This window comes from Trifolium pratense, linkage group LG5 (assembly GCF_020283565.1).
Source record: "Trifolium pratense cultivar HEN17-A07 linkage group LG5, ARS_RC_1.1, whole genome shotgun sequence".
Classification (NCBI taxonomy): Eukaryota; Viridiplantae; Streptophyta; class Magnoliopsida; order Fabales; family Fabaceae; genus Trifolium; species Trifolium pratense.
The window spans coordinates 31,535,950-31,546,459 of NC_060063.1; positions in this window are offsets into that span (position 1 = coordinate 31,535,950).

A 10,510-nucleotide genomic window follows, 5' to 3' on the forward strand; every position below is an offset into this window, starting at 1 on the left:
TATTCGATCTAATCAAAGTTAGATAGGTTTGTCCTTGTTAATTTGTTTTCATAAAACTTCATAAAAGGAACAAACAATAATTTAATTTTCTGAGAACTTTATCTAATCAAAATTAGATAGCTACAAGTTATATACCTTTCTAGCATCATTTGGATCAACAAAACCCTTACGTATATGTCCAACGCATATATATGAGGTCATTCCAATTAAGGAATGCAACTTTGTTATCCATCTACCAAAACATGTAGTACAACATTTAGCAGAAGCAATCAAATATTATAAGGTATTCTTAATACCATCCATATCAGTGTTCAAAAAGAATACTCACTTTCATCGTATGAGTCTTACTCATCTTGAAGACATAACCATTATCTACATAAGGTTAGTGTATATGGATTCTGTATGAGATTTCATGGCATTTAGCCACTTCTCATAATCTAGATCGTCTTACGACCTTTTAGAAAGTCAAAGACTCATCTTCCATGAGAATCATATCACATTGCTGAGTCATGATAAAACCATACCTTGTAGCCATATGTGATATGTTAGACTTATCTTGGATTTGTGCAACTTTAAAACAATGGTTCTTCAACAACCTTGAGGAACCGGTTTGCATTCCCTTTTAAATAAATATGTTTTGTGGTACTTGAATTTATTCATGTTCTATATCACTCCCACTGTCTCTTTTAGAGACACACTCCCACTAGAGGAATGTTTCAAACCTAGCAACAAAACAACCTTTTGTCCTTAAGAGTGATATAGGACCAATATCCCTTTCTTTAGGATATTTCCACTTATTCATTCATTCATTTGGAATTAGATTTATCTAATAAATTTTAATCCAAAATTCTCATAAAGACAAACTTGGTACTCTTACCTCCATATCGCATATGGTGTCTTTATGATCATTTTAAAAGGGAACTAATTGTGGGTGAAGATTAATTATAAGTAAAGAGATTTATAGAAAGAGTCAATATATAATTAAACTATCCTTAAATCATGTCAAACATGATGTGATAAAATAGTTATTATAGTCTTTTAATTAAGTATTTACTGATATGACTCATTCATATAACTTAAATACTTTTGTCGAGTTCTATTTTCTTCATTGTTGAATTTCTTTGACAAATTCAAAGATTTCTAATTGGTGTCATACACCTACCAACATCTAATGATTTTAATCATCAATGTTAATGAAGTAAAATAAACTCAATATACAAAATATGTTTAGTGGTCGACATACATCTCATGTATATTGTTCAAATAGGTCATGCGTTATTTTATTGACACATCGAATATTTGTACTAAACAACAATGCTCTTGATATATTTAAGGTCCAAATCATATTTGGCTCTTATCACGATTGTTATAGATAACCCTATCAAGACCATGGAACCCTAGTCCATTACTTGACTTGGAGTAATAGTATAGAAAACTTTGCTTAAATGATAGGACCATTACTTGTCTTATCATTTAAGGCTACAATTCATATATTGTCAATACAAGATATACAATTGCTACTTCTATTACTAGATGGAATTCAATAACAATTATTGTGTTCCATTTCAAACTCGATTTTAAGTCATTGCATAAGCTCTCATTATCAATGAAACAATTTTCATTCTAGATATGGGTTGACTTAAAATTATAGCCAATGTTCTAATTCTTTAAGCATCTCTATTTTCGAAAAATTGAGATTCAACATCTTGTATCATATACTTTTGATGTAGAAATAGAAATTTTGACTTTCTATAACAATATGTGCATTATTGAAGTCTCACTTCATACTTTTGGTTTGACTCTTCCAAGAACTATTTACGTCATTTTTATTTAATGGTCTAACCATAGCCGTTCTACTTTGACAACCATTTTGTACTATTCAAATAAGAGGAATATAAATCTTATTTATATTATATCTCAAATCTTTGATAGTGCAAATTAATTCTCATTCAACTCAACAAATTCCGGTAGATATTCAAAACAATTTTGTCTATATCTATTCCATTATAATTTGTTAGATTGATCCTATGACCAACTTTTGATCCATTGAGAAATTTATCATACTCTAAAGTTCTTTCAAAAGGATCTTACTTGAGATTAAATGATCACATCATTTATTATATATTCTATATCTAGACGTCAACTTGATGCTTCTAACAAGTATCCCTTTTCAATCTAGTTATGGTAGGTTGTTCACAGTTTATAGTTCAAGACTTATAGTTTTCTCGCATTTGAGAACAATTCTCAATTTGTACCAATACAGAAACTCCTTTCTGAAAATCTTGTCCTTCATAAGGACAACTTAATATGTATTGTATTTCGAAATTCTAATTACAAAGATATGTAAGATATTATGACTAAATCATATTTAATTTGGTCTTTAATTAAATACGCTCTCTCACTATTTTACTCAAAACAAATGACCCTCGACATTTGATTCGGAAAATCCCGTTGGAAGATTTTCTAGTGAGAATGAGATCCATATTTCACTTCGTTTTAAGTCAGCGTTGGGCTGATTACACAAAACTTAGTTATTTAGGTAGGAAACTCCTTTCCAATTGTATCTCATACAACTCTCATATCCTTTCTATTGGGTGAATAACACTTATTCTAATCCATCACATGGAATGACCCAATACTTGCTTCTAAAGTCATATAATCTTATTATATTTTCTTTAGTTAAGTTAGACCCATTAAATAGCGATCGGATAAATAAATTACCTCACCGCAACTTATCAATATTGACAATGCACTTCGCGTTGGCAAAACCTACATTGATCGATATTGATCTTGAAGGGCGCTATTCGTTGGAAAGCAATAAAACTTAATATTAATTCCTTTGAGGGCTTTTATAATTAATTTGATCTCACCTTACCACGGCTTACATACAATGACGTCACTCCATTCATAACATGCATCAATATACATAATATAATAAAATGAAACAGTTATGGCCCATAGCGCATTTGTTCTCCCAAGCCAATGAGAGAACCTAATCTAACCTAAAACGATCTATACTTCTCCAAGCATGATCTCCAAGGTTGACCTCCATTGTTCTTCTTCTTCATAATATTACATAATAATATAAAAGAATACTCGTTTTACATACGAGGGAGTGGATGAGAAGAGAATATAGAGAATAGAGATAAGGCACGACACGCAGGCCGTATTTAAAAACCAAATGCAATAAAATAAATAAACTAAGGCCATAACCGATCATCAAATATAATAATAACAAACAAACTTTATTATTATTAAAGTCTCATAATTAATTAAATCCGGCGATTGATCAAATCAGGTAAGTTTGATTCAAATATTTAATTCACAATTAAATATTTCGAATCAAAATTTGCTAAAATAAATAACATTATTTTAAAGTAGAATTAAATCTTTTGACAATTCTCCAAATATGGAAAATTATTTAATCAAAACCTTTTTGAATAAAATATTTCCAAAATTGGTAATATTATCTTTTAAAACAATTTTAAAAGATATTTCTAGAGATTTGAAACGATTTCATAATTAAATATATTTGTCAAATATGGAAAATTATTTAATCAAAACCCTTTTGAATAAAATATTTCCAAAATTGATAATATTATCTTTTAAAACAATTTTAAAAGATATTTCTAGAATTTTGAAACGATTTCAAAATTAAATATATTTATCATCTACTTTTCGCATCAACACTTGATACGTTTTGCAAATCCTAATTTTAATGACACAACATTTGTGCAACCCTTTCATGCCGTCAAAATTCCTTATGACCAAATTCAATCCAATTGATCAACATGTCATTGTTTCACCATACAAATGTCGGATTCCGAAACAAATGAACACGGCTCGCTTTAATTGAATAACTTTCATAATAATTTTAACGAAATTACTAACGGTATATCACATACACCATTTTGTATTACGGTTACTTATATCATATATAAGTTTATGGCCGTTCTTGATTGTGTAACCTTAGGACAATTAACATATCGCATGCTTCACCATACAAGTGTCGGATTCCGAAGCCGTTTCAATGTTAATTACCCAATTCATACACAAAACTTACATCACATGTAAGTATTGACCGTTCTTGTTCGTGTAACCTTAGGACAATCAACATATCGCATGCTCCACCATACAAGTGTCGGATTCCGGAGCCGTTTCAATGTTAATCATCCAATTTATACACAAACAACCGTCAAATTTTAATTACTCGATTTTAATCTTTTATTAACTGTTTTAATCATATTAAAACTGAATTCATGAATTTAAACAAACATCAATTCATGGTTTCGTAAGTGGCTCTGATACCACTGATGGAAAATTGATACGATAAAAGCAGCGGAATTTTAAAATTTTCCTTTTGTGATCCTTACGAATGGTCATGAATTGTGTTTAGAGTTTTACCTTTTGGTTCGAAAACTCCCTTTAAATCACGAACGGCTATCGAACACTTCGAATCACGAACAAGGTCACGAACAAGAACCTCGAACCGTCACGAACAAGGTCACCACCAAGTCACCAACGAATTTGATCACAAGCGTTAAAGGTATAACGCCTCTAGCCAGTCCACACGAACAACAACCTTCAATGGAGTGCTAGCTCCAATGATTTGAAGGGTTAGGAGAAAGGAGGCACAAAATAAGGATTAGGGTTTTTCACAAAAACTCTAGAAAGGTGATTAGGGTTTCTCAAGAGAGAAGAGAACAAAGGCTCATGAGAATGAGTAACAAAAGTGTGTAACTCTTTCTCCTTACCACAAGGGTTCTATTTATAGAACCACTTGCCATGGCAAAATTACACTAAAGCCCTTTTAACTAAATGGGCTATAGTGGGCGCCATTCTCATGTAAATATGTCTAGTACATATTTGCACCCCCTTCTTGCTACATCATACCATATGATGTAATGCTCATTTTAATTACCATAATACCCTTATCATATTTCCTTATTTCTCCAAGGTGCACCGTACCTTACGGTGTTCCAATCTCACTAGATTGTTCTTATGTGTGTGACCCTGTAGGTTTCCGTAACATTGACAATTATAATAAATCACTATTTATTACAATAAACAGTGAGCGGTATCTAGCAACACATCACTGCTACTCAAGTTACGAGAAATTAACATGTGATCTAAACATAACCTCTTGTGATAATATCAGTGTGTATAATTACCCCTTTGCCCTTTATGTCTATATTGAACACAAAACATACTTGGTGTCATCTTTGTCCAGTTCAATATTGGGCCCATGACATTTATCCTGTTATGCAGGATTGACAAATTCCATCTAGGTCTCTACTGTCCCTCAGCATGCTTTGTGAAGTACCCATCAACTGCCTTTATGGTTATCCTGTTACGGATAACGTTAGATCAGCAACAAAGTACTTGACTCCACATCTAGGGTACAAAGTGGTTTCAGGTCTAAGGGCGGTTTACACCATTATCACCATGAGAGTAACTTATGACACTTTGCATAACTTTGCATGTAGTACTCTCATAGCGGGTCAATCCAGTATAAATATTACTCCTAATATTTATACCTACGTCAAGACTTGATAACTCCTTATCCCATGATCCATGAGATGTGATCATCAGTCTATCTTCATAATAGTCTTTATGCTTTTAAGGTTATCCCCTTTACCTTAAAGCTCGACTACGGATACTTTAAGAATAGTGTCCTTATGTTTAATATTATCTCATGATTAAGTCACACTTAATTATTAAACGGACTTTCTATTCTAGGGACTTCATTATTTTGCAACCTTACAAATATAATAAAGAAATGCCATATTTATATTCAAACTCCTAAAGCAAATACTATGAAAATAGATTGGCTCTTAGGGCTTACTCCAACAAGATCTCATCCAGAAAACAGAACAGGATGCCTGCTCTGATACCAATTGAAATTCTGGTATAGCAGAACCAGATGTTGTATAGAAAGTCGAGACATCTGGTCTGACATGAATAACACGGCAAGGCATATAACATTAAAACGGATACTGAGAAATAATGTTTTATCAGATGTTCCAACATTCAATTTAAAGAGAATGTCATACTTAATGTTGGAACATCTTACGAAACATAATAAAATCAACAAGTAAATAAACTGCACAGGAAATTGTTAACCCAGTTCAGCCAACCTGCCTACTCTGGGGATACCAATCCAGGAAGGAAATCCACTAATAGATCTAGTCACTAAGACCTCCAGCAAACCCTTTGAATTTACGTCTTACACTAAGACCTCCAGCAAACCCTCGGTTTACGTCTTACACTAAGACCTCCAGCAAATCCTAGGTTTACGCCTTATGACCTCGACACTACTCATGCAACTTCTGCCTAGGAACTCCTAGACATGAGATCTCATCTCACTTCCACACAACCAACACAACCTGTGTTGTTCATATAATGTTGAATAAAATGTGGCGACAATCACCGTGACATATTTTACTCTTGCTTAAAAGCTTCGAGTAAATCACACACAGTTAACTCCGTACTTCAAAGCTTAGGAGTAACCTTAAAACATTACAACTCAATAAAACACAGTCCTACTCAAGTATTAAATCAATACGTGAGAGGCTCACAAACACTATCTCCTTGCTTAAAAGCTTCGGAGATATTAAATACTCTACTCATTACCTAAAGGTTTCTGAGTGAGGACATAGTGACCATCTCACAACCCGAGTGGTTCACTTACACCAACTCTCCTAGAGAGTGGCTTAAAGACACGAAACCCTAAAGACTACATCTTTTATGAACAATGGTTTCGGTTCATTAAAATCTTGGTCTTGAGTCTTCTTTATATAGACAGAGCTAGCACGCTCCTGATCTTCCAAGATAAGCTTCAGAACACAGCTGGTCTTTGAGTCACGTCCAGCTAAGCAAATCAGACCTTAATAAAAAGTTTCCTAAAATAGTTTATCCTCTTTAGGAAATAAACAATGTGTTGAATCATTCCATTAAGTCATGATAAGAACATATCTTCACTAATAACGTCTTGATCAGATCAAATCTTGATATACACGTTTGTAGAGTGGATTTCCATATATAGCAGATACGTGTAATAAATGCGCGAGATTTGGGCAATCTGACTGTCGTACCCTAACATGTTACAACATTTGGTCCAACATCTTTTGTACCCAACATGTTGAAACATTTGGTCCAACATCTTGCTTGTATATTTGTTTTAGCAAAATGAGGCCAACACACAAATATCCAACAGATTGCATTGCCACCGCCATCAAATCTTCATGGTGTTTTTCAAGAGTTGCAGCTGAAGGAATGTATTTTCGATTTGTTGCACGTGATTCAATCTGATGATGTGCAAGTGAGAGGGTATCTGACAGTGGGATTCGTGTAGTTGAAAGTCGAAGATAGAGCGGTGAAACACCTAAAGAACAAAAAAAAAATCGTTACAGTGAATGTAGACTGGGAGGACCTACCAGTGTGGAATGCGACATGCGAGTTGAAAGAGTCGGATGAAAGAATCCTATCCAGCGTTGTTTCCTTCAGGCAATTTTCGAGGACGAAAAATCCTATAAGTGGGGGAGAGTTGTAACGCCCCAAAAATTAGGATTCATTTTATTTAATTATTTAGTTATTGTGGTGTTGATTTTCTTGTTGTGGTGTTGATTGACGATGTTTATGTAACACCCAAACCCATTATTTATATATTTCTACCTTTAGTAAGATCTTTCTCAAAATACGCGGCGGAAAATCAAAGTTTGTTATTATAAAAGTCATGGTTCGAGCATTACACTCTTCAATCATTTTAATACTAATGTAATTAATTAGTAAAAATAGTGTTTATACAAAATAATCATTTATCAAAATGTATAGTTTTACAAATAAATATCGAAAGTCATAAAGACCCTATAGTCTAAATACAACCCTTTCCCGTGTCACAATCAGAGCAGAGCTTCACCGACGACTCGACATCGAATACCACAAAACCTGTAAATCTGGACCCCCAACGGTCCAACACATAACACATAAAAGAGAGTTAGATAACATACTCAAAATATACAAGTGTAAGTAAATGGTACTTAAACACTTCTTCATAAAAACATGCATAATCATACATTATACATATACATCACCATCATTCATGCATATTCATATATCATGCATATACTTCATTTATCACATAATCAATCATCCACAAACTACACCAAACATATAGTTTCACGTCGTCTCGGACAATACAAAACATCCACAATTATCACATAACTCAGTTACAAATAGGAATATACATAAAGTTCCTAATGTAATCCAACACCACAAATACATTGTTCAGATTATGGTCATGACGGACCCTGCGTTGTTCATTTTATAGTCATGACGGACTCTGCTCCTCACATACGGATTAACAATCAACATTTACCAAGTATGTGTCAAATATCATTTATCATAAAATGCACACATAATCCCTAATGCAATCTAATGCTTCACATTCATGCTATGTCCTCTAGACACCTCTAATGCATGTGGTACCATCGTCTTTATTAGAGTATCTCACCTCTAATATTCGTCTTTATCGAACAAATATAGTTCGATATCCGTCTTTATTGGACAAGCCAATATACAACAACAATTCATGAATGCATGTATATGTTTTTCATGAATTCACTCACAATCATTTTAATTAGCATTAAGCTCGTCATTTATAAATGTGGAACACTATCCAACATTCCGTCTTTATTAAGATAACACTATACCTTAATATACGTCTTTATCGAATAACATAATTCGATATCCTTCTTTATTAAGTTGATTAACACCTTAATATACTTCTTTGACATTTAAACAAACATCATCAACACAATCAACAACAATTATATTCCACACATATAATCAACAACTATCATCACAATACAATTAATCATGGTTACAAACACTTAATTGCATGCTAGGATACCTCAAATCCATGTTACAAGTGCCTAATTGCACTTAAAACAACTATCAAAAAGTTGCTGTCACAGTGCTGTTCGCTAAGCGAAGGCGTAGCGAAGGCTTAGCGAAGGCTTAGCGAAGCTCTCCAGAGGATCACCTGCTCGTGGCGAGCATGCAGCGAGCTGTTCGCCACACGTTCGCTGAGCGAAGGCGTAGCGAATGCCTCCTGTCAGGACAGTTCAAAACTTGCGATTTCTACTCCAAATCACCCAAAAATCCCATTTTTCATGTTATAAACCCCAAATAAGTTTATATTCATGTGCAACAAGCATATCTAAACACAAAAGGACGGTTCATTTCACCGATCTACCATTTTTACTACGAAAAAGTAGAGATTGAACACTTTTACTCAAAACTCTCAAGAACACAAGTTCTTGAGTTTAATCACCTATAGACTTCGTTTTTATCCAATAAATTCGTTCATACATCATGATAAGAGCATGTTAAACATGTTATGAACCTTAGAATCAATTTCCATTAAGAAAATCCATCCAAACTAAAACGAAAATGGGGTGGAGGAAGTTCGGGTGAGGAGAAATCGACATTCTCCCCTTCCTCGAGTCACCCACGAATATGAAATCTACTCTCTTACCTGGATTCGAAGAAAACACGACGAAGCTCTCGAATCCCTAGCTCTCCCTTTGCCCTAGCTCCTCAAGCTCTCTCTTCTCCTCTCAAGAACACAAAAGGAACATGAGAAATGAATTCTCTTCCTCACTATGCCCTTATGGGCGCCCCCTCACACTCACAAGGCCCATTGGGCCTCAAGCCCAATTGGCTTGGCCCAATAACGCGTTAACTCACTCTACTCGCTTAATAACTAAAGTACTCGATAAATAACCCTAGTTATTAACTTAATTAAAATGCCACGTTAAATAAAATATTTTAACACATAAAAATAATAATATGAAAATTGGGTCGTTACAGTTTATGTGATGTTGATTGACGATGTTTATTTAATTATTTTGTGGCGAATAATTAAATAATTGATAAATAAAAATAATGACGTTGCTAATTAGAAAATAAAATTAAAAGAAAAAGAAGTAGAAAAATTAGATAATGAGGTGTTGAGAGCAAAGAGGAGGGGGGTGTGAATAATATAGTAGTAAAAATAAAAATAAAAGAAAACCATGATTTTAATTTTAATAAATTCATTTTAATTGTATTAAAAAGGTTGTTTCTTGGAATTAAGTGGTTTAAAGTGGGTGAAGTTAAGAAGAGTCAGGAGAGTGATACAAACAAGAAAAAAAAACATACACAAAAATAATAATAGTGCTAGTGGGTGAGAGAAAAGAGAGAGAGCTCATGGGAGAGTGAAGAGAAGCAAAGGAAGGAAAAGCTTAACCTCAATTTAGGGAGTTCACTACAATCCAAGTAAGGGAGCTTTATATACTCTTGAAATTCTGAATTCAATAGGCATACTTGTATATTCATTATATGTGTGATTTAAGTTGTTGGTCTTATGCTTCTTTTCCCCATTATGTGATGTTGTTGTTGTTCCTATACTTGTTCTTAATTTCGATTTTATCATCTGATATGATAATGTTTCTATGCTTCTGTTGTT